Source organism: Nannospalax galili, unplaced genomic scaffold, assembly GCF_000622305.1.
Source record: "Nannospalax galili isolate Female #2095 unplaced genomic scaffold, S.galili_v1.0 scaffold1169, whole genome shotgun sequence".
Classification (NCBI taxonomy): Eukaryota; Metazoa; Chordata; class Mammalia; order Rodentia; family Spalacidae; genus Nannospalax; species Nannospalax galili.
The window spans coordinates 429,572-453,246 of NW_008360301.1; the positions used below are offsets into that span (position 1 = coordinate 429,572).

A 23,675-nucleotide genomic window follows, 5' to 3' on the forward strand; every position below is an offset into this window, starting at 1 on the left:
AGTAATAAATGGTGATCAGTTCCTTCTATAAGGCAGTAACTCTGCCAAACTTCTCATGTACCTGTGTATTTTATTAGTCTCTGTAACAGCACTTTGGTATAGAAATGGCTGCTTTTCTGTTCTGTGGATCAGAGAACAGCAAGTCTTAGATCAAATGACTTAAGGTAAGAGAGTTGATCCTGGGAATCTGATTTCAGAACTCAAACTATCAACCTCTATACTTTGCATTTGAAAATTTTGCCATACACAGTAATTTATTACTTTTTTCTTCCTGATACTAGCATGGGATGAAGTGGACAGAGGCTCAATTCTGACATGAGACTGTAACTGTCATGCGTGTAGGCTGGATGGGTGCTGGTGCGTAGGTACAGATATGAGAGGCAGTTCAATCATGAGGACAGAGAGATGTGAGAATTCTCTTCTATAAACAACTTTTGTGTTTGTATTTCTGTTCATGTGTACGTGTATATGGAGCTGCACGTGTGGGGCGTCAGAGGTTTCTGTCAGATGTCTTCCTCAAGAGTTCTCTATCTTACTTTTAATTTCCTTTTTTTTCGGAGACAGAGTCTCACTATGAACTCACAGAGAGCCACCTACCTCTGCCTCCTGAGTGCACCGTCAGGCCGGGCCTTGAGATGGGGTCTCTCACTGAACCTGAAGATTGCCACTTTAGCTAGGCTAGCCGCCAGTGAGTTCAAGTTCGAGAGTTCCTTCTGTCTCTGCCGTCAGAGCACTGGAGTTACTGGCACAGGATGTCACCACGCATTCATGTGGGTGCTAGAGATACAAATTCAGGTCTTACTTTGATGACAGACATCTCCCCAAGAAGACGACTATCTTTTTTTTTTTTGTAGAAGAAGAACACTGAGAATTCAGAGTTTGTAATTTCATGCAGTTCACCTTGTGGATGGACATGTTTCCTGTGCATTGATTCTTCATGGACACAGTCCTATGGTAAGCCTGGGAGGTGAAGGAGATTGATGGGCCTCAAATCTTGCCTTCACTGATACCTAAACAGCTGGTTTGGGGAATGTAAACAACTGATGGCACTTCTCAGATCTGGTTTTTCATCTCCGAGGTGGGCATAATTATCACACTTGGTAGGTTTCCTATAGGACAGTAAGATGGTATTTGCACAGTTTCTGCAAACAATCTAAGGTAGTGATGAGTAACAGTGTTCTTTTCTCTAGGGTCACACTGTTATCCCATGTCAGCGGCAGCACAGGGTTGCTCTGTGTTTGTTGCACAAATAGGATTCTTCTAACATGATTGTGGTTTAAATCTAAAAATATAGATTTACATTTATATTCATTTAAAATGAAATAGCTGAACTCTTTCTTTGTTTATAATTTAACCATTGACACAGTTGAGTCAGTATTTTCAGCATTCTGACTTTTAAGCAAAACAATTCTGTTCCATTTAAAAATGTTTCTTGCACATCTACTGTGAACTAGGTGCTATCAATTATGACTAAGGCAAAGAAATCATGTGGTTATTAAATAATTTTTTTTAAAAAGAAAAAAAAAAAAAAGACCAGTATATTACTGGTTGTTCTTGCAGAAGACCCAGGTTTAAATCCCAGCACCCACATGGCAGCTAACAACTGTCCGTAACACCAGTTCCAGGGGATCCGACAGCCTCTTCTGTCCTCCGTGGGCATTGCACAACATGGATGCACTTACCTACATGCAAGCAATACACACATACACGTAAAATAAAAATAATAAAATATGAAAAAAAGACCAGTGTATTAACCAGCTTTCCAGTATTATAATACATACCTGATGCAGTCAGCTTAGAAGGTTTATTCTGGCTCACAGCTCTAGTGGTGTATGCGTAGTTTCATTGGCTATAGTTCTTTGGACCTGGAGTCACATATCACCATGAAAGCAAAACTGCCTACTTCACAACCAGTACCTGACAGAGGAAGGGGTTGCGGTCCTACATTTCCCTTTGAGGGAACCTAAAGCTACCTAACATGCTCCCCCTAAGCCCCACTTCTGAAAGATTTTCCTGCCTCTCAATAGTGCAAGCTAGAAAGGAAATCTTTAACACATGGGCCTGATCCATAGTAGCCCATAAAAGGTAATCTGGAATAAAGGTAGAGTCTGAGCAGTACTTCCCATCCTAGTCTAGAGCTCCGTCATCTGAAGGCATAGAGGGTTAATCCTGAGTTAATGAGAACCTGGGTCCAGGCCAGAACAGCACTCTGGATATTTCTGTCCTGTAATGCACAAGTGTGTGAATGGCAGCCTTCACAGGTTTAATGTTTGTCTTGCTAAAATTAATATATGGCTCTAAAATAACACCCGGGTGCTCTAATTGAAAGGTAGAAGAAATACTTTCTGATTTCATTAACTTTAGGCTGTAGGGAAATCCTCAGATTTATATGGGACAATATATTCTTTGTGCAAAAAAAAAAAACCTCAGCTTTTCTTTCCTAGAAAAATCAGAAGGCACGGTGGTGTGCCTGTAATCCTGGGAAGTGGGAGTCAGAGGCAGGATCATGAATTTGAGGCCAGCGTGGGTTATGTAGTGAGTAAAAGAGCAATCCAAGTTACACAGTAAGACTCTTGTCTTAAAGAAAGAAGGAAAGGCAGGAGGGAAAGGAAGGAAATAGTTTTGCTGCATACAGCTAATACCAGCATGTAATTTGACTTAAGTATAAGGTGGTGCTGTGTCTCTCAGGAGGGTTATTTGGGGACATAAAATGCCACTTTTCCAGGAGGGTATGGGATTGTCCCCCAGGGATACTGACCTGGTTGGTAGACTAGCTCCTCTAGATTGGTCCCTTGAGAGGCTTAAAAACTGAAGAACCTGACCTCATCCGCTGCTTTGAGTGAGTCTGTACTTTGTAGCCTTAAATTTCATGTGCCTTTTTTCAACTGAAAAAATACAGTAGGCTCTTCTTTCTAGAAGTACCTCCAAAGCCAAGTGAGGAAGAAGCACAGTGCCTTGGCTTTGGGGAACGTCTCATGTGAGGATAGGAGCTGGGGCTGGACCAGGACTGAGGGGGCCCTGGCCTTTCTGCCACATTAGTACTTTTCTTCCATTTGCTTAGGCCGCTGAATACATGGGGAACTTCCCATGCCAGTACTTAGTCAGGTGGGGCCCCTGAGCTTGCGAGAAAGTCTTCCACCCAGCTAAGGGATCTCTGTACATAACCACCAACCGACTGGAAATATCAGGGATTGGGAAGTGTGCGGGAAACCCAGTGAACCAGAATCCACAGGATGCAGAATATCCCACTCCTGCAGGACGGACAGCTCAGCACTACAGATTTCTTGTCAATAAGTCAAGTGGCTTAAGTAAGAGATGTACTAGAAATTGTAGTTTATAGACCTGGCTTGCACCCTCGTTCAAATAAATCAGTTATAAAAGACATTTACAAGACCCGTAGGAAAATAGGACATGAACTAGCTGTGAGATTTATATCAAGGAATTAATAATCATTTTTGATGTGTTAATAAAGTTGCACTTAGCTTTTGGGGTAAGTGCTGAGGTGTTTCTGGGCAAGTTAGGCTTGGCATGTGATTTGCTTTAAACTCATCTGGGGAGGACTATGTGTATACCTGTCATTGCTGAGGATGGATGACAGTGGATATGGGATGGACATGTACTGTGTCCACTTTTGCTGTTGTTAAACGTCATCATTATAATAGAAAATGCCATGATTGATTGTGGTATAGTGGTAGTGGATAGTGTCTCCGGGCTTTGCCCAGGTACTAGAGGCTGGGACTTAAACATGCCAGTTTTGGAGGGGCCACAATCCTGCCCCTAGCAGATAGAATCCACAGACCTTTGTGGTGTAATGGTTGCCAAGAGGTGTTGAGAGAACCTAGGAGAAGCATTGTGTAACTGTTTCTGAAGCTGGGTAGAGCATCCTCCCTGAGGCCTTTGAAGGCCTCTCCCCACCAGGGCTGCTTGCAGTGGAGGAGGATCCCAAAGGCCAGGTCTTGAGAGGGAACTGAGTCCTAGATAGGCAGTGCTACTCCATTAATACGAGGGACCTGTCACTGTGGCAGGACAGAGAGGCCAGTGTTGCGGACTAAGTGATGGCTGAAGGAGGGAGAAAGAACATGCGGTATGCACTCATTCGCTCCTGGGTTTCTGCCTGGAAGATGGTGCTGAGAGGGAGATGGGAAGAGTGTGGGATCTCACACTCTTCTGTATTCCATAAAATTGGAAAGGAAAATAACATTTCTCACTTTTCTGAACTTACTACCGTAGCCACTTGTAGCAATGGCTGGGTCTAACTTTGTGGCCTGCGTTTGCAGATTTTTGTTTTTGCTTTGTGTTTTAATTGTGACTGAGAGAGAAAGAGTCCATGAATGTGTGCGTATGTGGGAGGGTTTGCAGCTCTGGTGTTCACACCACTGTTGACATTGGCCTTTCTTACAGTTTCCTCAGTCATTTGTTCTCAAATGTAAGAGACATGAAAGAATCAGAATAGCATTTGACACATTCATTATTAGGGGAGATTTTCTCAGTCACATAGTGTTCTGGATTGTTAGGTTTTCCTTCCTCTTTTCTCCCTGTTCTTAAAAAGAGGAGGTTGCATAGTTTCAGAGTTGCATTTTAGGGTTCAGGTTTATTTTTGTCAGCATGCTTTTTACTGCTGTATACACATGTTGGCAATGACCAAATCCTGTGGGTGTTAGTAAAGAGCGTGTTGCTTTGTTCAGTGTCTGGAGCCAGTGTCTTCCATGTGAATAAAGTGTGGGAAGGCTAAAATGAGGCATTTCAGAGCCTGGAGGCTTATGCTGTCAAACATATTTTCCTTTTTATATAAAAGGTAGACAACAGTTAACTCTGTCTTTTGGTTAGAGCTGGGGCATTTTCTCCTGATGTCTTTTACATTCACAGATTGTGAATCTGAAAATTTGAAACCTTCTGGTGCTCAAATAGTTTCAGATTTTGGTATATTTTAAATTTCAGATCTTTGGATCAGGGATGCAAAACTGACAATATCTATGCTGAGATTTCAGAATCTGAAACATTGAGTATCTCCAGGCATTTTGGACAAAGGATACTCAACTTATGTAAGATGTGATTCTGATATATGCCTGTATATCGAGGCTTATGTGCATTACTAGTTCAGCTAGATAATATTCTTCAGCAGGTCTGTGTTGTCATGCAGTCATTGTGAAATGAAAATTATGTGTGTCTTCGTGGACTGCAGCGCTTCTCTGTGCAGCCTAACACTGCTTGGTGTGAGGTGAAAGTTGGCCTTTCAGGGTGGGAAGCACTGCAGGCAGGTGGCAGTGACCACCACTGACCTAACCCTTCTAGATGATCTTTGCAGAGAGAGCATGACTGGCTCTGAAATGGGGCAAGCATGCTGTCATTCTGCCTCCAGGGCACCTGAGGGCTGGTTCCTCAGTGAAGGATAAGTATGGGCTCCCAGGATGCAGTGCAGCTTGATAAGGCCAAGGTCCCACAGTGGCTGTTTTATCACTGCCCATTCTCTGCCAGTTGCCTCGTTTCAGTCAGTCGAGAGAGAGAGAGAGAGAGAGAGAGAGAGAGAGAGCGAGAGAGCCCCTGAGCTTTGTGAAGGGTCACTTTAACCAAGTGAACAGGCCTGCCATCTCTGAAACAGAGGGAGGTCTAATGTCAAGCAGTATCATGCTTATAAAACACACATTCTTGGCCGACATCAGAACAAGATGGCTAACCCTTGAATTAATCCAAGTGACCGAGCTGAACTAAAGCGTGTTAGTTATCAACATCAGCAGTAGGCATCCGCATCAGATCCTAGATTGGAAAGAAGTAGGCCAGGACCACACAGAAGACACTGTAGCAGGTCTTGGGAATTCAAAATGGACTAGATCAGTGCACAGGGGCTTCCTGATACTCAGCCCTGAATCTGAGAGAGATTTGCAGCCCCTGGAACCCAGGGTTGCAATTTGGAGGATGCTCTTAGGAGCTGAGGTAAACCCCGCAGTGCCACACTGAACAAACTGTGGAAAGCCTAGGGGCTGGCTTTAGTTGAGCAAAGGAAAATCTCATTGTTAAGAGGGAATTGGACCTGCCTTTGGAATTTACAGTGATAAAATTTTGTTTTACGGTTCAAATTAAAGTGAAAAAGATACATATGTTATCAGTGTTAACCTTTAAAAAAATTTCTAAGGGAGCCTGCATATTTCCAGTGGAAATGGATTTTTCAAAACAGCACAAACATATCATCCTTTCATATCTTCCTGTTAGTCCTAGCTGACTGTGCTGGAAATCCTTGAATAAATTCTTTGGTGAGGACTTTCTACTCTGCATGTGACCATGTATCTAATAGCTATTAGATAATGTTTTTTTGCATGGCAATGGCTTTAGATCACTGATTATCATTAAGACCTGGTTTGAAAGTTCTTGCTTAATTGAAATTTTGAATAACTTGATAACCTTACCATGTTCTACCAGGGTGGTAGAGAACTTCACTTAAACTCATGGAACCATTTTGGTCACTGTTTATTTCTATTTCTGGGCATATTTATTGTGCTGACAGTTTGCTTGTTTATTACTTTTCTCAAGGAAACTACCGTAGGCATTTCTTACTCTTGATCCCAGTGTGACCACTGGCACCTCGGGATGGATTTTAAGCAGTTCCATCACAGGCACTGACATGGAACCATGGGTTCCCAGCCCACTTCATATCTTTGTTTGGGGCCAGCAGATAAGTTGCTGGCTCTTGGTTCTCTGTGGACATTCTAAGCATTTCTTCCCGTGCTCACCATCAGGAGGAATAAAGGACATGCAAAGGCCAAGGTGAATTTCTTACCCTGAAGGCTGTTACGAAGACCTTTAGTGCTATCCCTGATATGATTTGAATGGTAAATGTCCCTCAAAGGTCACGTGTTAAAGGCTTGGTCTCCAGCCTGTGGCACCATTAGGAGCTGGTGGAACCTGTAGGAGGAAGTTAGATCCCTGTGGCCCAGGTCCCCCCCCCCCCACCCCTTTCCTGGCCTCCATGAGGTGAGCACCTTTGTTCTACCATGCATTCTTCCATGATGTTCTGCCTTGCCACAGGCCCCAAGACATGGAGCCAGCCGGCTGTGGGCTAAATCCTCTAAAACCCTAGGCCAAGATACATCTTTTCCACACAAGCCAATTATCTTGGATATTTTGTCATAGCAATAGGAAGCTGACCAGCACAGTCCCTGAGATGTTAACAGCTCTGTAAGTTCAGGTGCTAATGCCCATCCTGGAAGGCTATATGAAAGATTCAACATCACTCGTCCAAGCAGGGTGAGGGTTGTGTGCTTGTATTTGGACTGCTCAAATGGCTGCACAGATATTCTCTCAAAATGGCATAGAAAAAAAGCCTTACTTTTTCAATTAAAGTCCCTTTTCAATTAAAATCTCCAAAATCCAACTTCTAGAATAACTCCTGAAAATATCAGTACAGAGTTGGGGAAGAGGCATGGGTAAGTGCATAGATAATAAGGCCATTAGTGTTGCATGAGCGGTGAAGCCGTGGATCCTACTCCAGTCCACATCCCAGTGCTCCATTTTCAGGTGCTGACCTCTCATTGTAAGCATGTGACAGAGAATTGTATACGTTTTCTAGTATACATTTAAATCTTAGCGAAATCTAGTATTCTTATTGTATCCGCTTATCCCCTTTTTCTTGCATTAATTCCTATATAGTTTTAAAAGCCATTCAGTTTTCAAGGTGATGCTAGAGACTGCATAAAGAAGGATTCATTTTAAAATAAAAATTTATGAACTTGCCTTGTAACACTTTTATGATACCCCTGCTTGAATTATCTTTTCCTATTTGACTAAAATAGAATTCAATTTTTCTGTGGGGTTTTTAACATTTTTGGGTCATAATCATGCTAGGGATGAATTAATAGATCTTTTCTGAGTGAACTGTCAAGACAGATCCCCTCTGGGTTTGAAATGTAATTAAAGATGTCAATGAATTCACTTGGGAGTCTACAGAACACTTCTAGGTCCCCTAGAAAATGCTAGTTCTGACCAGAAGTGTTTAGCCAAAGGTGCACATAGTGGATGCAGCGGCCAGCCCCATGAGCAAGAGGGAATGTGGCCACCCGTGGTGACTGCTTTCCCCTTAACTTCCATGTAGCTCACTCACTGCAGAGTTCCTGGGGTGGAGCAGGGAATGCTTCTAGCCTAAGGACTAGGACTCAGCCAGTGGCAGTGCCAGAGGCTGTCAGTCAGTGGGGCAGGGATCTGCGGTCTTGCCTCCTTTGCATCTGGGAACCTTCCTTTTGTTTGCTGGTAGTTTTGAGGGATGTGAGCACAGAAAAGAGTTGGAGGCATACGGTAACTAACCACCCTCCTAAACCAGCTGCTCATACTGTGTGTGTGTGTGTCTGTGTCTGTGTGGGGCTTTGTGCACATGAATGTGATGTCTGAAGAGACCAGAAGAGGGTGTTAGGTCCACCAGAAGCAAAGTTACAGGCACTTGTGAGCTGTCTGAACTCAGGGCTTCTGGAAGAGCAGTGCTCTTATGGCTGAGGTATCTCTCCAGCCCTGTTGTACCAAGTTTTTTAACTGATTAATTGAAATCAAACAAGAAAGCATATCTAATGTATTCCTTTCTATTTCTTTACAGATTCCATAGTTTCCTTTTATACAAGTGACATCCCAGATCATACTTTCTCCGTTTGAGGTTTGAATTAGACTCGACTTTGGCGCATCCCTTCAGCCTTGTAACTTTCAAGGTGTCATCAGCCGATAGCACTCAGCTTTTTAAAGAGTTCTGCATTTTGCCCGTCATCTCTTGTCACTGTGTGCCAAAGGTAAGCCTGCAATTCCAAAAAACTGAAAAACCAAAAACCCTGACTATTTTTGCTTTAAATAATTTGTGTAGTAGTTATTGGACTCATAATAAGGCAATAGATGTGGCACTGATTGTTGAACTATGCTTTTAAGGGGCCCGGTTTAAAGACTAGATTGCTGCTGTTATAACTTCAGTGTATGAAGGTTTTAAGTGTGTTCCTCCCATGAGATGAAGTTATAGAACATGATCTAAGTTAGGCTGCCTGCATACTGTGCAGGGACAGGGAGCACTCAGATAGGAGAGTGGCTTTCAGTGTGGTGAACATTGATTCTAGTTTTGGTGCTGAAAGAATAAATTCTCATCAGAAGGAGTACAACAAGCAGGATTTCCAGGAAGGTTTCACAAGCTCGTGTGAGGGATGTTCTCAGTCTGTGTTAGAAGGAAACAATGACTGAATAGACTTGTGCATTTGGGAACTGAGGACTCTTGTAGTAATTTTGGTGGACAAAAACTTGGTTATGTAAAAGAACTCTCTCTCTCTCTCTCTCTTTCTCTCATGTGTGTGTGGCGCTGGGCCTGATGTGTGTTATACACACACTCTGTACCTGAACTATCTGTGTGTGTGTGTGTGTGTGCTAGGCCTGATGTATGTTACACAAGCATTCCGTGCCTGAACCATATCCCCAGACCACAGACCAATCTGCTATCCTTGAGCTGTTGTCTGAGGCATTTGACTTAGAACATGAGTAGCACATTGATGCACTTAGTCTGTTTTCCATCTGGCTGTCAGTAAGAAGGTACATTGCCATTTCACCTTGGAACTGCAGGCACAGCACCCGTCCCACCACCAGCTTTCCCTTTCCGTGCAAACCTTAGTTTTGCTTCTATTATTTACAGATTGTCTTAAGATATTCTTGAATTTGTAGTTTGGGCTCTGAACTCTCTTGGGATAATGATTTCTATAAACTAAGTTTTATAAATTAGAATTTTCTTTCATTTGTTCTGAAGTGGCTTTGAGACACTGTGAAGGTTCTGTTTCTCCTCAGTTGCTTTTTTAAAGCATTGTTTGAAATCTTCTTATGCTTTATGCCTGTTATGTGTGGCTTTTGCAACAATATAGCATTAGTATGCAGTATTTCCTCAGGGCATAATTGTGTGTCCTAGTGTTTTACCTTAATGGTATCCTTAATAATTTCCTGGCAAGGAAATTATTTATTTGGGGTGTTCCTTATGATTGCAGAACTAGGGGCTGGTTTGGACTTGAGAACTGGCACTCAGGCTGCAACTGTACCTGTGGAAGGATGCTGTCATGCTTTCCCTCCTGACCTCATAAGGCTTCCCCAGGCTCTCTTCCAGGTCTTGTACATTTCAGCCTCATGGGGTGAGGTGGAGGTGGGCACCCTGAACTTAGCTGAGTTTGTTCCAAAAGTAAACTCTTCTCAAACTCGTGGTGGCTCTAGGTTGTAGGAATAGCTGTCGGAGTGGAACTTTTTCAGACATAAGTCATTTGTAAATGTGGCCACCTATCAATCTGTTTGTCAGATTTCAAGAGAATATAAGCTAGAAATTACAGCTCATTGGATCTGATCAGCAGAGTTTATTAATATTCATCAGACACAGACTGGCACTGCCTATGAGGACTTTCTTACTCATCAGTTGGCGGTATTGACAGAGTTGGAGCACATTGAGGAGGGGGGAGTTCGCTGGCTCCGTTATGGGCCTGAGCACTCAGTTGGGTATATTACACAGGCCAGGTGGTGATGGAGAGCCAACATGGACTGTTAGGCAAGCACACCTTAAAATATCTGTGCCTGTACAATTTTAGAGGGCTACTTTTATTTCATAAAGGTGTGAGGTCTAGAACAAAAAGCATTTACCTTTGTGATTTTAGGGAAGTGTTCACTGGGGAAATCCTGGGCTGTAGCAGTTATGTGGTAAATACTTACTGTGAAATCAGGCCCCATTCTAGGCCATTTCCCTTGTTATTTTTTAGTGCTATCTTTTAGCAGCTCCAAAACCAGATAAAATATAGTTCCAGACACCCTTTCTCATGTCTTGGCAGGATGGGCTAGACCTATATGATTTCCTGTGTGACTAGAAATCTGTTTCAAAGAATGACAGGACACGTGGGTAGAGACCTAATGGTCCTGCTAGGCACAGAGCAGACTGGGCAGACCAGATGGGAATGGGTCCTAGAGGCTGAGGGAATCAGCAGTGGTGTACAGGCCGGGTATGTGCTCTTAGTAATATTTTGAAGTGGTCAGCTTTATCAACATGCCAGAAAGAAGCAGAGGCAGTGATGTATGGGAAGAACAGTGTGTGGGATGGCAGGCTTGGGGATCCAAGGTATGTACCAGGCCTGCACCTGGGGCTGAGCCACAGGAGCAGTTCAAGGAGGATGGGGATAACTGCACAAGTGCGGCCTCTGAGCCCATTTCCAGGGTTGCATTTCCTTGCCCCGTAGTCTCATCTCATTGCAGTAAAGGAGCAAAGTTTCGGGGTTGTCTCTCCTGTGGCCTGCCCACCTTGGGAAGAGGAGACAGGGAAGGGGATGCTCACACGCCTTTTTACATCTGAGTTCTTGTACTCACAGTGCACACTGCCCTGTATCCCTGCTGTGTGTTCCTGAAAACGGACTGTCATTCCCTGTTGTTGAAAGTAGCTGTTGCCTACTGAGAATGAAGGTGGGGGTGGGGTGGGAGGTTGGACTTTGTACCCTCTGCCGAGGGCTTTTTTTTTTTTTTTTTTTGGTCTTTTGAGACAGGGTCTCCCTGCAACCCCAGCTGGCCTGGAACTCACTATGTAGACCAGGGTGGCCTTGAACTCAGAGTGATCTGCCTGCCTCTGCCTCCCGAGTGCTGGGATTAAAGGCACGCACGGCTTTTTGTTTTTCGAAAAGCTGTTCTTTTGGTAGAATCATAGCTGCTTAATGGCAGAAGGATTTGGGTCTAATAGGGAGGAAAGATAGTGGCTTAGGTGACAGGACTTAAGGGCTAAGCAAACAAGACCTAGATTTCCCCACCCTGTAGGTTGCTGCTAAGAACCCCTGGGATGTAAATGACCACTGGGTTGCTGTCTGCATCACTTCCACTGCACAGGCACTACAGTGGCTTTGTATAATTGAGCAGGAGAAAATGTCATGCCAAGCCTGTCTGTCACCCATATATTCCTAAGACCAGTAACATTTCTTTTAATGAGGACAGGTTCACTATTTACTTTCATCTTATTCTCAATTTATATAAAAGCAACTATTCCCAGAGTCTGCATTAGTCTGTTTTACATAACTGTAACAAAATACCTGAGGCTACAGAAACATTTATAAAGAGTAGAAGCTTATTTAGCTCAAAGTTGTGGAGGTTCCATTGTGATGGCCTTGCTGGCAGAGTCCCAAGGCTTTGTATGACATGTCAAGCACATGCAAGAGATGGGGGTGCATATGTGTCTTCTGGTTTCTTGCCCTCTTCTTTAAAAACCACTAAAATTTATGTATGGAGCTGTACCCGATGATGATCCTATCTAATCCTAATCAACTCAAAGTGTCATAATTAAACTTGAGCCTCCTTACTACCTCCTAATGGAGATTTCAACACAGGAGCCTTGGAGGACCCTCAAACCACATCTAGACCATAGCAGTACAGTTAGAGAACTTGCCTGGAATTTCTTCTCCTTGTGTTTAGCATGACCCAAGTTGTGGCATTTGGGAGGTTGCCTTACTGTCTAAAGCTCAGGAATTACTTTCTACAGGTGAAGCTCATTGCTTAGTCCTTAAGTCTTTAGACTGCAGCTAGGGCTGGAGTTGTCTGATACTAGAAGTGAGTCCAGAGTGTGGTCTCTGCAGCTTGGGCCAATTCCTTCTTCCTTTCCAGGTTGGTTCCTAGGGCCAAGAAAACATTACAACCTCAAATGTTCCAAGTTTCATAGTGGCTAGAGCTGTAATAATTGATTTAATTATTGATTAAATAATTGGCCCTAGTAAGCAGTGACAGTTACTTAATAAAAAAACAAAACTGGCAGCCTTACCTCCAGCACAGTTGCCCTGGTGGTGTGGTTTTGGAAGCAGCAGAAACCTATTAGTAGGTGCCTGACATAGGGCTTGTCCCCACTGGTGTGTCTCTGGCCTCAACTGCAGATATATTACCCCATGTGTGAGATAGGTTAGCAGTTGGATCAAGGTCTGCTGGGATCAAGCTGGGCTTCTGTCCCCTCCCAGTGCTGCCATTTCTGACATGTCCTGGAGATGACATGGTGACAGCCATGTCTGCATGCTCACCTCGAACCTGTACTCCAGGTTCTCAGAGGTAAGCAGCTTGGCCAAAGCTCAGAACATAGGTGGCTCAGGCATCTGGTGCTCCCCTCTTCCCGTCCTTTCCTCCTTACTACATCAATTTCCTTTGCTTTGAGGTCCCCCCACCACCACCTTTGGTAGAAAAATCTTCAGCCATTAAGTAGGATTTGAAGAATCTTTTTCAAAAGTAGTGTGAAAGGAATGGAGGGGACAAGGGCCCTGGTGGCAATTCTGAGTGTTCCAAGGCAAGTTTGTAGCCTCCTAGCCCTACAGCCCCCTGTACCTTGGTCATGCTGAGGGTCACCTTGGACTGTAGATACTGACTTAGGATCAGACCTGTCATAACAGAAGTTATCCACAAAGGTGACAGGGCCTCTTGTCTAATAGCTACTTCCTGTGTGCTGGGGCTGCCTCTGGTCCCTTCCATAGAGCACTGCCATTCCATGAACTTTCTATGCTGTATAACTTTTCTGTGTGGGGTCAGTAGAATAACCACTTTCTTATGGTTGAGGTAATGATAAAAATTAAGCCGCATTCCCCTGTGTGCACCCCTCCCCCCATCTTTGCTAATATGTTCCTGCACTATAGCTTTCTAGAAAGCGAGAGAGAAAATTAAAAAAATAAAAAGAGCGAATCTCTGCTTATCCCCACCTTCTTTGTCCATGACAAATTACAGAAACCAGATACCTAACATTCTGCTTTGTTTTAAACTAAAGTAGTCCCCTCTTATCTGAGGTTTCATTTTCCACAGCTTGTTACCTATAGTCAACCACTCCCAGAACATAGTAGGTAGAAAATTCCAAAAATAATCCATTCTCTTTTCAACACATTTTTGAATGGTGCCAAGAACTCTTCTTCACTCCACCCAGGGTCTGAATTGCCCTACTTTGTTCATTGTGTCCATGGGGTGTATAGTCCCTCCCGTTAGTCATTTTATAAACATCTTAGCATTAAGTCACCTGTCCTGTTCTATTGTGCTTGCATCTAGAATTGGAAACTGTCCATGGTTTCAAGCATGCACTAAGGGTCTTGATGTATCCCCAGAGGATAAGGGATCTTAGAGTTCACAAAGGAATTTTCAGGAGTTTTCTTTAAGACCAGGATATGTGGATATTGCCTCCAACCTCCCTACCACCCCGTCATATACAAAAAGAAAATTAGCAGTAGGCCACCTCATTTGCATAATAATGTTGGACGCTGACTCTGTCTTTTGAACCCTTGGGCCAAGTACATGGACAGAGGAAACTGGCCACTCAGAGCTCTAAAGGACAGCATTGCTACTGTTGATTCTGTGATTAAGAAAAGCAGAGTATTTTTTTCTTGACTTCTTTCCTCCAGAAAAGCAAAAAATATACTATCGCCGCGTGTGTGTGAGGGCAGGGGATGAAGGCTTTGGGCAACTAGACCTTGACTAGGTACTTACAAATAAATTGCTCTGCCAGTGGAGAACACTGCATCAAATCCCCCACAGTATACTTATCCAAAGAGTATACACAGGAAAAAGCAGACATTTCCTTCCTGTTAAGTGCCTGGTGGTTCTAGAGCCCAGGGTGGGAAGTCCTGAGAATGTGGCTCTTCCATCTGCTGCTGGTGGGTCTCTCTGCAAGAGCCAAAGCAGCCTCGATGAGTTTTAAGCTTCTGTCAGGATCAGTTTTCCCCTTGACTTTTATTACAGCGCTGTGCTTTCTTTGGAAGTGTTAGTGGGCTCCAGGATTTAAAATGGCAACAAAAACATGAGTAAATCAGACCACAGGGAGTCTCAGTGCTGGGGAGTGGAGTGGTGTTAGACAGGCATGCCTCTCCTCTCCCCTTTCGAAACTTTGTGTACCATAATTAGCCTCTGACAGTCACCTGGGATGCCCAGGGTCTACTCTAGACCAACCTGAACTGAGCTGGTGGGGCCAGAGCTGCTGTACATCAATCTTCCTTCCAGGGATCTTCTACTCGGAGGGCCTCTATTTGAATTTTCATATATTCACGTTCCATGTTTATTGGACATTCTGATCTTTGATCCTGGCAGTGTATTAACCCTCATTGGAGACTCATGAACACAAACCTGAAGAGATGTCAGTTACATCGGGTCCCCAAAGACATTAGAAGTATGCTGTGTCCTAACCAGATCCCTCCTGCCCTCGGGATTGTGGTTCTTATGTCACCTAGTGATTAGGAGCTCTTGGCTCTAGGAGAGCCTGATGGAGCTTCTGAGGCCAGATAATTGCATCCCATGAAACCACAGTCTGACCCTGTGCCCCTGTCCTGTCCTGAAGGATGTCTGTTAACAGGGTGGATGCTGTTTGTGAAGAGGCCTGTTGTTTTGGCTCTTCCAGGAATGGAAGACTTAAAGAGGCTGATATAGAATGCCTGATCACTCAGTTTTCTCAGCCAAAAACAAACAAAAAACTAATAACATCTTATGCCCACATTAGAACCAAGTTTTAGTAGATTAACTAACTTACTTCCCTGAGTTTGAAGCATTCCTTAATACCCAAAGGACCACCTCATCTTTAATTATTATTGTTACTCATATACATATGTGTGTATACATAATATATATAACCTACTGAGTCCATTTAGTGTTGCTTGTATATACATGTGTTTAGGTCTGACCACTTGGGATTAGATAACCAATCAGGGAACCCATCCCTGGAGAAAACTGATTATCCCTCCCTCAGAAGCCATCATTGCCTGTACTCTAATCTAGAGGTGGGACCTTATGAAATTTCCCTCATCCAAATTGTCATGTCTACTGACATCATCATTATGTACATCTGGTTCAGGCAACCATATTATTGAGATTTCATGGGTGTAGGTTCCCTGTCATGTCTAGAAGACGCTGTCTTGCAGCAGGTGTCCTGGCCCTCTGACTCTTAAAATCTTTCTGCCCCCTTTTCTGTGATGTTCCCTAAGCCTTGGGTGTAGAGGCTGGAGGATCAGTAGTCTTCACAGGAAGTTACTAACAGTTCTTTCTTGAGAGTGCTCCCTACCCTCTTACCTTGACAACTCTAGAGACTCTGTGTGTGTGTGTGTGTGTGTGTGTGTGTGTGTGTGTGTGTGTGTGTGTAAATTGACAATGGGAAATGGTATAAATGTTCATTAAAATAGAGCAGAGAGGGATAGTTACAGTAGTTACTGTTTAGTGTGGAACTCCCCAGACGGTCATGTGTTGAGGGTTCAGTGCCCAGCTGGTGGCACTGTCTGGGGGAGGTGGGAGTCTGGTTGGAGGGAGTGGATCATAGGGGTGGGCCTTTGAAGGATGTGTCTTGTCCCCTGCTTCCTGCCTGTCATGTGGTAGAGGCTCTGGCTGCTATGAGACTCTGCCTCCCAGGCCTGTCGTGGTTAAGCAAGTAAACCATACAGACGAAAGCTTCTAGAGCTCTACAACTGTGAGTCAGAAGAAGTCTTGCCTCCCTTTCAGTTGTTTTCTCAGGTGTTTGTCATAGCAACGAAAAGTCTGATTTAGTACAAGTAGCACCAGACAAAAAGTCACCCAAGGGTAGAGACAGTTGCTGGTACCGAGGAGGCTCACAATCCACCAGGAAGACAGCGTTACAGAGCATTCATCTCCTAGCAAGGGAGCTGCAAATAAGCCTAACTGCAGGGGAAAAGGGCGAGTCCAGTTAGGCTGGGATCTCCACGCTTCTCTCTCAGTGGTGTCTAGGACAGTGACACAAAGTCAGCAAGGGCACTGACAAACTCAACACCACCGTCCGTTAACCAAGTCTGACTAACTCAGCTCTTCACTCTTCATTAGGAGAGATGCTCTCCAACAGCCATGGGGCACACATCCATGTCCCACCATGTCCTGAGCCAAAAGCAGAGCATAGCACATGCCGTATTATCTAAATTATGCAGTACCTTCTCTGACCTTTGGACAAAAATCGCTTCTTTTTTGCTCTAGAACAACGAAAAAGTCAGTCTTAAAAGGTTATGTATTGTATGATTCCATTTCTGTGAAATTCTCAAAAATAAGAAAGTTCTAGAGAAGTAAAGCAGATTTGTATTCCCCAGGGTTCAGATGGCTGTTGAGAAGCAGGATAAATGTGACTAGAGGGCACGTGAAGGGGCTTGAGAGCGTGCTGTGTGTTGATAAGTCTGTGTCTTCATGGGAGTAGCAGTTACAGGAGCCCACACATGCAGCGAGCAGTGAGTGGAACCCCTTACACATAGTCTTCATACCACTTCCTGGTTTACATACAGTCTGATTTAGGCAAGGTGTAACCCTTGGTAGGAACAGGTGAGGGCTACAAAGGAGTCTGTACCATCTCTGAAATTTCCTAGAACTCTATACTTAATTCAAAACAGGTTTAAAAATACTTTATTTTTTATTATTTTATGTGTATGAGTATTGCCTGCATGTGTGTAAGTGTACCAGTGACGTGCAATGCCCATGGAGGTCAGAAGAGGACATCAGATCCCCTGAACTGGAGTTATGGACTGTTAGCTGCCCTGTGGGTGCTGGGAATTGAACCCAGGTCCTCTGCAAGAGCAGTCAGTGCTCTTAACCACTGAGCCATCTCTCCAGCCCCTTAAACATGTTTTTTTTTTTTAAAAAAAAAGGAAAAATAAAAGCCCACTTATTTCCCCTTTTTGCGGTAGCTTTGTAGTTTGGGATCTAAGGAATTTCCAAGTTTACATGGTGGTCCGTGAGTAAGTCAGTCACAAAAGGAAGTGGGGGGGTGCTCCTTCAGGAGTGCTGCAGAATGTTTTTCCTTTCAGCAGATCTTGTTCTCCTCCTGAGGCGTAGCCACACTTTTTTTGTTTCACATATGATTATAATCTACAATAAGTTAGACTGAACTAATGTTGATTGTATAAATAAAATACAAACCATGTGCACTGACCACAAGGATACTACAATTTAAGCCCCATCAGAACACACATACACAGACACACGCATGCACGCGCCCAGGAAACCAACGTGGAACAGCATTTGTACTCTGTTTTGACTATTAAGTCTAAGAAAAGAGGCTAAAAACAGTAGCTTTGTAAACACGGTTTTGCAAATTACGCCAGTTATTTTAAATGAGGTGCCTCTTTTCATAGATCTACACACACCTTGAGTCAGGAGACCCAGGCTGCAGGCTCAGCTACTCGTCAATTGGCTGTTGAGCAGGTCACTGGTATACACAGCCTGTTGTATGACCATGGTACACCAGGCATATCTTAGGAACATGCCGACTGAAGGCTAGACCTTATTTGGGCTTTCCAAGTTTGAACAGACATCCATTTTCTGTTTCAGGAATCCTTACTGGATACACGTTGCATTTAGTCCCCTGGCCCCTTGGGTTCCCCCACCCTCCCCACCCTTGGTGGCCACACCTCTTATTTCCCTTGTTTTGATATTTTCTTGGTTTTGAGGGATCGGATATTTTGTGGGATGCCCTTCTGTTCAGGTATCTTGTGTTTTTTTCTCATGATCAGACAGGTCCTAGGTTCTTAGGGAGGATAAATACATAGTATGTTTTCACTGTTGATCTTGACCTTGAGCGCCTGTCAGGTTTCACCGCTGCGGCTACTCCCTCTCCTTAGTATACTGCTGTGTGGAAACAGGTCTGTAAGCACAGCCACATCCCAGCTGGGAATGATGCTCCTCCTCCCTAGGGCAGAGTATCTACCTCAGTCATTTTAGACTCTGTGCCTGGAAGACTTTTGTCTGTTTGCACATTTATTTACATGCTAGTCATTCGTACCCATAATTTCATCAAGAATAAATATAAGTTTAAGAGATATTCTTAATTTTGGCTTGTTTTAGAGCATTGTGAAAATGGAACCTTGGAGTATAGTCTTTGACCATTTCCCCTTCTGAGTCACCTGCGTGGCTGGGAAGCGATGCGTGCTTCACTTGTCGGCAGAGCTGCAGGATGCTGCACTGTGGGGCTGCATTGCCCATCTGGCCCCTCGGCTGTTGCTGGTGGTATTTGTTTCTCTTCTTTAGCCATCATCACTAATGCTATTGTGAGCATCACTGTGTGTGTTCCTTGACACACTGAAGGTATCTGTATGGAATGTAAGGAGGAATGGAAATGGAGCCTGCACTTCTGTCCCTGCAGCTTATACGACCAGCCTGAATTGTTTTTCAAAGTAGCTCATCTTACTTAGTTTATTGTCTCTAGCAGAACAGGTGGATTCCATTGTTTCACAGTGAATTTCTTTTGCTAGCCTTTTTTCTGAATTGTGGAAGTTTTCATATATTCTAGATAGCAGCCCTTTGTCATTATATACATTGCTTGCAAGCAGCCATTTGTGAACATCGTTTATCATTCCTATTTTCATATTCAATCGTAGTTTGATCTCTAAATCCATAATTCCTCTATGCATATATACTGTGGTTCCACCAGGTGTGTTCACCCCGTGGCCTGCCGAATGGATGTACCTAGGAGACTTATGAATGTAGCCTGATATAAACTTATTTAAAACATTATAAGAGGAGCTGGAGAGGTGGCTCAGTGGTCAAGAGCTGTGCTGGTCTTGCAGAGGACTGAGTTTGGTTCCCAGCACCAATGTCAGATGGCTCACAATGGGCTGTAACTGCTGCTCCTGATTGGACAGTCACTCCTGGCCTCTGCAGGAACAACCTGTGCATGAGTACATAAAATGTACAAAAAGTAGGTGTAGACTGTGCTGGTCACTGGGAAATTGGCCACATTGATTCTGGACCTGAGGTGGAAGAGATGTGGAAAGAGCCTGGAGCAGATTTTGCTGTACTCAGAAAGCAAACAGGCATCAAAACCAAAACAAAATGCCAGTGACACACCAGTGGCAAATGGGCACCAGCTGAAAGAGCTCCTAGTAATCCAAACTGCAACAGTTTGGGCCACAAAGTGGGAAGTAGCGCTCAATTATAGCCCAAAGTATAAAATAAATACCCCTAAGCTCATATTTCCATATTCCTAAATGTTGGAATGCATTAATAAATGAGGAAAGAGAAACAACCTCCTTGTAGAGGAATTTTGGGTCATTTATGGAACATCATGCCATTCCCTTATGTGTGGGCTGTACTTACAGATTCCTTCTACAGAGGAGTGTGTCCCAAGGGGGAGGGAAGAGTATTGAAGCAGGGAAGAAACCTGACAGGTGCTCAAAGGCAAGCCCATCACTGATAGTCTCATTTCGAGTGTGCATGCTTGACGCTACGTGAGAGAACAGTACTTCACCTCTGTGAGCTTCCTTCCCAAGCCCACCAGCCAGGGCTGATCAGGAAGAAAATAGCATAGAATTCCTAGTGGAAGGACATTCAACAGAGTTCCCCACCAGTTCTCAAAATAGGGCAAGTCTGGGAACTGTCATGATCAACAGGCACCCAAGGAACCATGATGTCTTATCTAGGATCCTGGGTAGGATGCAGAGACAGAAACAGGAAATTGGGGGGAAATTAAGACCTGTTAATAATGTGGATGTTCATTCATTAATTATAAGTACACTATACTAATGTCAGGTATTGATTAGAAAGGCAGCTAAAATGTTTTTTTAATTAGCATATTTTTAAAAATGAGTATAAACATTTTCAGAAACATTTCTAAACATTCTAGAAACATTTCTCATTCTGATTTCTTGAATAATAGGCATCTCACTATAGCTGTGATAAAATACCTGATGTAAATGCCTTATAAGGAGAAAAAGTTACTTTGGTCACAGTATCAGATTTTCAGCTTGTTGGTTGCTTGCCCCTGATTGTTTCTAGGCTGTGATGAAATAGCACGCGATAGTAGAAGACCACTTGCTTTTATAGCACAGCCCCTCCCCAGGACCGTTATGCTATGCATTCATTAATGGATCAGCAAATGGATGAATCCATGAAGTCAGAGCCTTCATGATTCCCACCCCCCCCCAGAGCTCTCCCCTGATCACTGCTACAGTGAGTGCAAGTCTTCAATACCTAACTTGTCAGTATCCAAACCATAACAGAGTAGTATTGCTTTAAATGACCCATTCAGTTAGAATAAACAGATGTTACCATTTATCTCTCTAGTCATCTATGTGGTGATTAATTCCATAGTAGCCCACGTCTCCTCACTTGTATTGGGTCCTAGTTATGGCCCTGGCTACATGCTGAGCACACTGGGCAAGGGTCTGCATCCCTAGTGCCAGGTCCCAAAAGGCTTTCTATGATTCTCTTCCCATTAAATAGGAACATCTAAAGCACAGACATAGTGCCCGGGAATGTGGGTATAATCACACAAATGCACTGAACTGAAATGACCTTGAGCATGGCAAGGCCTGGATAACACAGCTTGCTCATTTCATATCACTCTGTGTCGTGTCACAGCCTTTCTAGTTTCAGAGTTAGGTCATCATGAATTGTAAGGTGATAAGGGGAAAGGTCAGGTATTGATGAATGCAGCTGAAACTGAGGAAGCATGGCGTTTATTCTTTGATATGTTTATGAGATGTTTAGATAATGGAAGTCACAGCTGCTTTTATGGTTATGGAAAATAAATAGCAAGGCCCAGTGTGTTAGTTGCTTTTTGTTGCTGTGATAAAACACTATGTCCAAGACAACTTATAGAAAGAAGTTTATTTGCCCTTACAGTTCCAGAGGGTTAGAGTTCATAATGGTGGGGGAGGCATAGCAGAAGAGGTGGCCAGACACAGGAAGCAGAGAGCAATTGGAAATCTGGCAAGAACTCTCAAAGCCTGCCCCGCAATGGCATGCTTCCTCCAGCTAGGCTGTACCTCCTAAAACCTCCCAAAACAGCACCATCAGCTGGGGACCAAATGTCCAAATACGTCGCGCCTATGGAGGACATTCTCATTCAAACCACCACACCCGGTAAACCTCTGAAAATGGTGTCTGGTCATTTTTTGTCTTTGGAAGAATATCTGAAAATTCTTTATTTACTCTAGAATTTTCAGAGAGGCCAAGTTTCACCATAAGTGTTGATGTTGACGTTTCCTGTTGCTTATGTTCCTCTCTACCCTGTTACTGAGATGCCTTCCACACTGGTGGAAGTAGAGCCCATTCTAAGTCCTGAGTTGTTACTTTGCATGCCCTTTTCACATGGATATAAAATTGCTGTGTTAAGTTTGGCAGCAGTTGTCCAAAGTGATAGCACCCCCGTATCCCCTCAGGACACGGCCTTCTCCAGTTGTCCAAGCAGCCCATGAGAACACTGGAGAAGGTGGGCAGTCAGTCCGTGGTTTGAGTGGTAAATTATGTGTAAGTAGCATTTGCCAGGTTTTGAAGCAAGTGGCACGCATTCCATTTTCTCTGTAAAATTTCCCAGTGATTGGAGTGACTTGGGTTTAGTCTTCCGAATGTTAACACATCTGGGCATCTGGACATTTCACACAGTGAAATGAGTCAAGTGATGATAACCTAAAAACTGATGGGTAAACCACAGTTTTCTTATTTATTGTTTAATCTGGTGGGGAAAAGGAGCCAGATCCTGGCTGTAAAGATGAATTAATAGAAGAGACTGACTTAGAAAAGATGGGGCTGGGAGATGCTTCAGCAGTTAAGAGCACTGGCTGCTCTTGCAGAGGACCTGGGTTCGATTCCCAGCACCCACATGGCAGCTAACAAACATAACTCCAGTTCCAGGGGATCCAACACCCTCTTCTCACTCTGGGCATTGCATGACATGGATGCACTTACATATATGCAGGCAATACACTCATACACATAAAATAAAAATAATAAAATAGAAAAAATAAAGTGAGGAACAACAGAAATCTGTAGATTTGTTACTGTCAGTAAACAAAGTTTTCTTTTTATTGAGATTGTTATGTACTAATAATCTAATAATCCTTTTAAGAATGCAATAGAAAGATTCACAGAGAGATTTTATGAGTACCTCACACCCAGTAGGGTGGTTACTATTAGAAAATAAGTCTTTGCAAGAATGTGGCACATTAGAGCCCTTGAGTATTGTTGGTGGGTGAACAGTATGGCAGTCCTTTAAAAATGGAGTTGGGCATGGTGGTATATGTCTTCAGTCCCAGCACTTGGGAGGCACAGGCAGGTGTATCTTCGTGAGATCATGGCCAGCCTGGTCTACATAGAGAGGTCCAGACCACCTGGAGCTACAGGGAGATCCTGTCTCAAAAAAGCCATAGATAAATAAAGTTGTATGTGATCCAACAATTCCATTACTGGGTAAATGCTCAGAAGAGTTGAAAGCAAGGAGTCGAAGAGATAGTTGTACACTCATGTTTAGCGCACTCACCATTCATAGCAGCCTAAAGATGGGAGCAACCCACATGTCCACCGATGAATGAATAAATTAAGGAAACGTGGTATTTTACATACAGTGGAATATTATTCAGGCTTAAAGAGAAGGTCAGTTCTGACACATGGTACAACATGGTAAACTTGAAGTTATCATGCTGAAGGAAGTAAGTCAGAGAAGGACAAATTCTTACACAAGCTGCTTGGAGTGGATTGGTGAGTGCCAAGGACCAGGGGAGGGGAAGTGGCAGTTATTATCCAGTGAGTGCAGAGTTTACGCTTTGGAAGATTGAAGAGCTCTGCTGGTGAATTGTCACCGGCTACACAACATGGTGAATGAATGTATTTGATGCCACTGGACTGGCCACTTAGAATAGTTAAGACAGTAATTGTTATGTGTATCATACCAGAATTTAAAATATAAGTGGCGTATCCGGTGCTCGGCACTCTGTCGGACACTCTGTCCAACCACTTCATTA

The 23,675-nt window shown here is 43.6% G+C and overlaps 1 protein-coding gene across 2 annotated transcripts in view; it reads left to right on the forward strand.

The window, feature by feature from the left end:
• Positions 1-23,675, forward strand: part of Nck2 (NCK adaptor protein 2) — a 148,789-nt gene that overhangs the window by 80,355 nt on the left and 44,759 nt on the right. For both annotated transcript variants that reach the window (XM_008824238.3, XM_029559215.1), the window contains exon 2: positions 8,576-8,762. The gene's annotated coding sequence lies outside the window, so the exon portion shown is untranslated. The remainder of the gene's footprint in view (positions 1-8,575; positions 8,763-23,675) is intronic.